This window comes from Mustela nigripes, chromosome 5 (genome assembly GCF_022355385.1).
Source record: "Mustela nigripes isolate SB6536 chromosome 5, MUSNIG.SB6536, whole genome shotgun sequence".
Classification (NCBI taxonomy): domain Eukaryota; kingdom Metazoa; phylum Chordata; class Mammalia; order Carnivora; family Mustelidae; genus Mustela; species Mustela nigripes.
In genome coordinates this window covers 124,790,054-124,796,709 of record NC_081561.1, presented here as the reverse complement: position 1 = coordinate 124,796,709, position 6,656 = coordinate 124,790,054, and the positions used below count along the sequence as shown (strand labels likewise).

General features: G+C 41.1%; 1 protein-coding gene across 2 annotated transcripts in view; it reads left to right on the top strand.

Annotated features, from left to right (window-relative positions):
* Positions 1 to 794: 794 nt before the first annotated feature.
* Positions 795 to 6,656, top strand: part of ATG5 (autophagy related 5) — a 124,283-nt gene continuing 118,421 nt past the window's right edge. The window contains exon 1 of one of the 2 annotated variants that reach the window (XM_059401128.1): positions 795 to 1,085. The gene's annotated coding sequence lies outside the window, so the exon portion shown is untranslated. Of the gene's footprint in view, positions 1,086 to 1,374; positions 1,465 to 6,656 lie in introns of those variants that run through there. The other variant, XM_059401130.1, reaches the window with a different exon arrangement.

Below are 6,656 nucleotides of genomic sequence, written 5' to 3'. Positions count from 1 at the left end.
TCTCAGCACAATATTTATCTAGCATGTATAGAATTATGTTGTATGGCATGCATGATTAGATGTTGAATACCCAGTTAAGACTTATAGATAGATCAAATTAAACACTCTTAGGAGTCAGTTTTTTTTTTTTTTTAAGATTTTATTTATTTTTTTGACACACAGAGAGTGAAAGATCACAAGTATGCAGAGAGGCAGGCAGATAGGGAGAAGCAGGCTCCCCACTGAGCGGAGAGCCCGATGCAGGGCTGGATCCCAGGACCCTGAGATCATCACCTGAGCCGAAGACTGAGGCTTTAACCTACTGAGCCACCCAGGCGCCCCTAGGAGTTAGTTTTTTAATTGCTTTTATTTTCATGAACATAAAGATATAGGTATGCCCTATTGGTTGGGTGAGATGGCTTCACTACTCATGTATAGTCTTCTTTTATTAAATACCGCTATCAATCCCTGCTGTGGGTCTGACAAAGTTGAGAAGACCAAATGAGAAAATACTTTGAAAACCATTTTTTAATATTATTCTGTGAAGCCAGGAAAGAGAGGCTGTAGTCAAGTTCTGCGAGGCACCATCTCAGCTGTTCTGAAAGTCTCTACTCTTGCAGAACTTACATTAGCCTCCAAGACCAATGACTATGCCCAAAGCACGAGACTCCCTAAAAGGGTATTAAGCTGAAAACTTGCCAGTGGTTTGATGCCCCCTATTCGAGCGCTCCGCTCCGTTTGCGCATGCTCAGGAGCGGCTCGGGCCTCCTCCCGGGGTTGGGCGGAAAGCGGAGGGTGGAGTGCGGGCCACGTGGGATCCAGTGACGTCATCTCCGGGCGCCGAGAGTGACTGGACTTGCTGTGGGCTTCCAAGGCCCCGGGGCGCTGCGGGTTGTATTGGCTGGATACCGGAGGGCGGAAGTGCAGTAGGGCTCTGCTCCGACCTCCGCGGCGCTGCCTTCTGCGGCTGCGCGGGCTCTCGGGACTCCAGGCTCGCGCGCCTCTGCGGGACAGTGTGTCAAGCCCCCTGCGCCGGCGCCCTACAGAGCCCGGGATCCGAGCGTCCTCACCGGTGCGGGAAGCCGGAGAAGGAGCTGGCGTTTCTGGTAGGGTGTGTGTGATTGTGTGTGTATGTGTGTGTGTGTGTGTGTGTGTGCGTCTCCTCGTCTTCCTAGTGTGGGGAAATGCCCGGAGGAGAAGGGCTGGGGAGGTGCCAGGTAGGTGTGGTAAGAGGGAGGGGCGAGTGGCGGGCTAGAGGAGCGCTCCCCCGGGCGGCGGTGGCGGGTGAAGGTGGTTCCTCCGGGGGAGGTGGGGTTGGCCAGACGCCGCCCCCGAGGACCTTGGGCAGGCCGGAGGGTGTAGCCTGTGTGATCTTTCTGGGAATATCTCAGTTCCTGATGAAAGTAGGAAGCGTGGCGTCTTATCGCAGGCTCTGGAGTTTAGTTCAAAGACGTGTGCATTTTTCGTGGAGCAGTTATTTAAATTGTAATTATTTCACAGGCAGTTCGATTCTATCCAAATTTAGTGGGTGATTCCTCCAGTTTATTTTCTCAACGGCATTCATTCTCATTTTTCTAATAATATTTAGTGCTGACGAAGTCGTTTTCTGTTGGCAAAGAACTTTCACATCCTTTATACTTTGGATTATTTTCAAATCATACCTGAAACTGGAGGAACGTAGAGAAACTGGATTGGTTCTAGATTTTTCTCAAGGGTGGTGAGGCACAGCATGTCTTCAGCAGCAACCAGAACTCAAGGGACTGTCAACAAACATCGCTGAACTTCCAAGGCCTTCCAGAATCCACGTGATAAATTTCAGTCTTTTGAGCTGGGTACTTGGATTTGAACTGAATTGTTTGTGATTTCCATAGATGGATTTGTTGGTTGAATTTTGAATTTGAAAGTAAAGATGTTGGGCTGAGGGTAGCAGTTGAGGTGAATTTTAGAGCTTTATGCTGGATTTTGAGTATGTGTTCTGATCTTCAAAGGTATACTGGTTAAAACTGGGGGAAGTGAATGGAATGGTACTATATGACTACGACTGTTTTTAGAATAATGTACATTCTCAAGTGTAGGTTTGCTTTATTAATTTAATAAATACTGAGTGCCTGTTATGTACCTCACACTGAAAAAAAGTAAATATAATAGTAAGCAGTGGACAAAACAATAAAAATGCTTACCATCATGAAGTTCACTTGGAGGGTGAGAGGGAAAGATATTAATGTAAAAATTAATTTTAAAATATCAGGTGGTGAAAGTGCTAGAAATAATAAATTTGTGAAGGGTAACAAGGAATGTTGGTGGCCTGCATAGGAAATTGCTGCGGTGGCTTTAGAAAAGATATTTGGAGACCTAAAAGTGATAAAGAAGGATTTCATGTGGATGTAGTTGAATGAACCATTAGACCGACCACAAAGTCCCTAAGGCAGGAATATACCAGCTAGTTTGGCTGGAACTGAGTGAGCAAAAAAGGGGAGAAGTAGCTAATCAGGTTAGAATGGGGCCAGGTCATATACAGCCTTGTAGGACTTTGTTAGAACTTTAGTTTTTGCGTCGAATGGGATGATAGGATTTGAGTAAAGGAGTAAACTCATCTGCCTTAGATTTAGAAGGATTTTTCTGATTGCTATGTTGTCTGTCTTTTAGGAAGGGCAGAAATAGTGAGACCCCTTCGTAGCCTATTTATCCAGCTTTAAGGTAAAGGTGACATGGATCAGTGTGATAATAGTGATGATGGTGAGAAATGGCCAGGTTCTGGACTTGTGTCTAAGCTAAAGCAAGAGGTATAAAGAAGGGTCAAGGATGACTCCAAGATAGGTGGCCTTAGCAATAGTTATCACTTTGTGGTTTGGGGAAGACCACAGAATAACAGGGAGGTGAGGGAGGAAAGTCTGAAATCATTTTTTGTTTGTACATGTTGAATTTTTAAATGAAATGTCCATATTGCATAGTATCTATAAAACTGGAGTTTATAAGAGAAGTCTGGGATGAAGAGATAAATGTGGGAATTGTTAATGTATAAATGATATTTAAAAAGTCATGAGAGATCTCCAAAGTGTGGCTCAAGGACTGAGTCCTTGTGCACTTCAGCAGTGGCAGGAGGTGGAAGAGATTTAGGAGCTATTCTCCCAGGATGGTGGTTGGGCCATTCATTAAAACCCCTGTTGATAACCACTCGTCCTTAGTAACAGCATAGAAGGAAATAGAAAGCTAGCTCATTAGCTGTGAGAAAGTGAGAGAGGAGATGCGAAAATTAGAGGAGATAATGAAATGGTGATCTAGGACAGATCATGTGATGATAATGAAATAGTGATCTAGGAGAATAAATGGACTCTGAAAATGTAGGCATGCTGGTCAGTACTCAGGGCCTACTTTTGAGGTTAGTGTTCATGAATTTAAAAGGAGACCTGCCAGCATAGATTATTTTTAGATGTTTTCAAATTTACTACCAGTAGTTATTTGATATTTTAAGTAGTTTCTAGGTAGTTGGAGATTGTGTCAGCAGAATAGCTTCAAGTAATAGGTTAGCCTTTCTTGATTTGTAGTGTGAAAGAGTCTAGTAATTGTGCATTATATTTTTATTATACTTCTTGTGCTGTTTGCTAAATATTGTTGGCTGGCAACCTGCTTTGTTCCAGGCCTTGAGTTAGTTGCAGAGAATGCTGCAGTCAGGAAATGGCCCTGTCCTCCACAAGCTTACTTCGAGTAGACTGCATCATGGGTTGTGATTTCTATGCTTCCAAAATATTGCCTTCTAATTGGATGCATGGTCATGAAATTGTAGTGTACGTATGAGAGGGGGAAATAATCTTGCAAAATAATGAAATTTACTGATTTTAAAGAATGATTATACTGATTTGGAGAAGAGTTTAGGTGGAAAATTTTCTTAAGTAGCTAGTGTAACTTTAAAATTTATATATTTTATACATTTTTTAACTGTTTCACAAAAATTCCAGAGCCTGCTATGTGCTAATTATGCTAATATTGAGGATATAAAATAAATATGACTCTGCTTCTGCTGTCAGTGAACTCACAGTTCAATGTGAGGACAGGCAAGAGAGAGATAAGATAAACATAACTACAGTGCATGGTTATAACATGCTATTATAGAAGTAATTAGATTGGAGATTGCTTAGTGGAAAGCTTCCCAAGGAGCTGATGTTACGCTGACTCTTAAAAGAAGAGTAAGAATTGGCCAAAAAGAAGAGGACCAAGGGTGTTTAAGGAGACAGGTCATGGAGGCGTGAGGAAATCATGTATTAAGTACATATGTCATTTATTGAGTGGTCACTAGTGCTAACCACCTAACAGCCCTGTGAAATGAGAATTATCTTCTACAAATATAAGGTTCAAAGGTGTCGGGATACTAGGACACACAGCTTACAGGTAGAAGTCTGGGTTTAAACCCATGTCAGTCTGATTTTAAAAACCCCTTAACTATCTATCTGAATTGCCTGCTGTTGGCATTTAAATCTTCCCTGTCCTTGTTCGTTATCCTTCAGCCAGTTTTTCATTAACTTCTATTCATTCTTCCTTGGAAAGACCTCATATCTGTCTTTCATCTATCCACTGCTACCAGTATAGGTCAAGCACTCATTATTTTATGCCTTAGTGTTGAAATTGCTTCCTGGCTACCCTTTCTCTGACTTGAGATCTCCTTTTGTGCACTGTTACTAGGTAGTTGTTTTAATCTCACTGTTATAAAACCTTACAGGCTTTGTAGGCTTGTTCGATGTAATTGAGAACCCACAGTCTTCTACTTGGTATGCTTCATGATCTAGTTTCACTTTACATTTATGGATTTGACAGTAGAGAAATAATAATTGCTATTATTTCTCAGCTCTTAGTATGTGTCAGTACCATGTCAGAGAGTCTCTAGATTTTTTTTCCCCCCAGAACAAACTGGTGAATTTCAAAAGTGAGGAAACCCTTGTAGGAAAGTGACTTGCCTGGGATCCCAGGTGATAACATGTCACTGTGTCAGCTCTTTCATTATCTACTACCCGTCCCAACACAGTTTCCTAAAAAATTGTCATGTACATTGCTCCTGCACGCTTTCTTCCTTTGTTGATGCTATTTTGCCCTGCTTGGAGTATCTTTATTCCATATTTTACCTATTGAATATTATACCCATTCTGCGTATGCTCATTCTTTTTTTTAATATTCTACACATTCTTTAAGTTCCGTATCTTTTAAATTCTTCCCTGAACACTATAGGGGATATTAATATTTTTCTTCTTCCTTTCCACCCTATTCCCCTATGAAAGCTTTCATAAAATAGCATTTAATTATAACCATGGACATTTTGGAGTTGGAAGGTTGTTGGCAACTTGTATGACATAAATGAAAGAATATGAGATTGGAAATCAGAGATTAAAAACCTTTGCTGTAACTTTATAAGTGTTGTAAAAGTGAAAGTGCAGTGAGAAAAGAAAAGAAATGTTTCACTTGAGTTATGCATAAAAGAAAGGCTGTCGGGGTGCCTGGGTGGCTCAGTTGTTAAGCGGCTGCCTTTGGCCCAGGTGTTGGGCTCAAGCCCTGCATCGGGCTCCCTGCTTGGCTGGAAGCCTGCTTCTCCTTCTCCCACTCTCCCTGCTTGTGTTCCCTCCCTCTCTCTCTCTCTCTCTCTCTGTCAAATAAATAAAATCTTCAAAAAAAAAAAAAGGCTACTTTGAGCTGGGTCCTAGAGAATGTTTAAGTCAGAAGACAGGGTAGGGAAGGCTGCTTTAGGGTAAGGAGCCACCAGCATGAACAAAGCCATAGAAAAGATATGAAAGTTTATGGTATGTTTACTAGGTTAGGAGATAATATCTTCTGGACAATGCCTGAGGTTTTTTTAAAAAGTTGTTATTGTCACTACCATCATCATCTTGGATGTCCTCAGCATCTGCCACACAGTTGGGCATAGGAAATGACCAAATATTGATTGACTCTATATTGAGTGTTAATAGAAGTGTTCAATTTTTTAAAAAAAAAAGATTTATTTATTAGAAAGAGCAAGCCCATGCAAGTATGAGTGGGAGGGTCATAGAGGGAGAGAGAATATGAAGCAGGCTCTGCCCTGAACATGGAGCTGGACATGGGACTCAATCTTAGGATCAGGTCCTGAGCCAGACCAAGAGTTGGATGCCCAACTGACTGCGCCACCCAGATGTCCCACCATGTTTAATTTTGAGACATGCTCTTGTTGGTTCTGTAAATTATGATAGATACTTCATAGTACGTATTATGGGCATTGTCCTAAGTGCTTTACATGTATTGATTTGATTTTTGTTACGTATTTTATGGGGTAAGTGCTGTTATTCACATTTTACAGATGAGAAAGCTGAGGCACAGAGAAGTTAATTGACTTACTTGAGGTCACAGAGTTGGTGATAAAGCTAGGTTTTGAATCCAGGCAGTCTGGCTCCATATTCTATATTTTGAACCCCCATATTGTAGTGCCTCTTAAGAGTTAAATTCTGTTTTTCTGCTTCTGATTTAAAAAATACGATTTAATATATCCTTTAGTTGTATCAGTGTATCAGCTGGTTTTTTGGGATGTTGTTTAGTTAAGTGTATTTGCATGCTTTTTTACATAATTCATTATACATGAATACTTATTAATATAGAAAGACTAACATTTTATGATGCTATAAATTTGGATCTGTGTAGTTTGACACAGTGACATTGTTTGA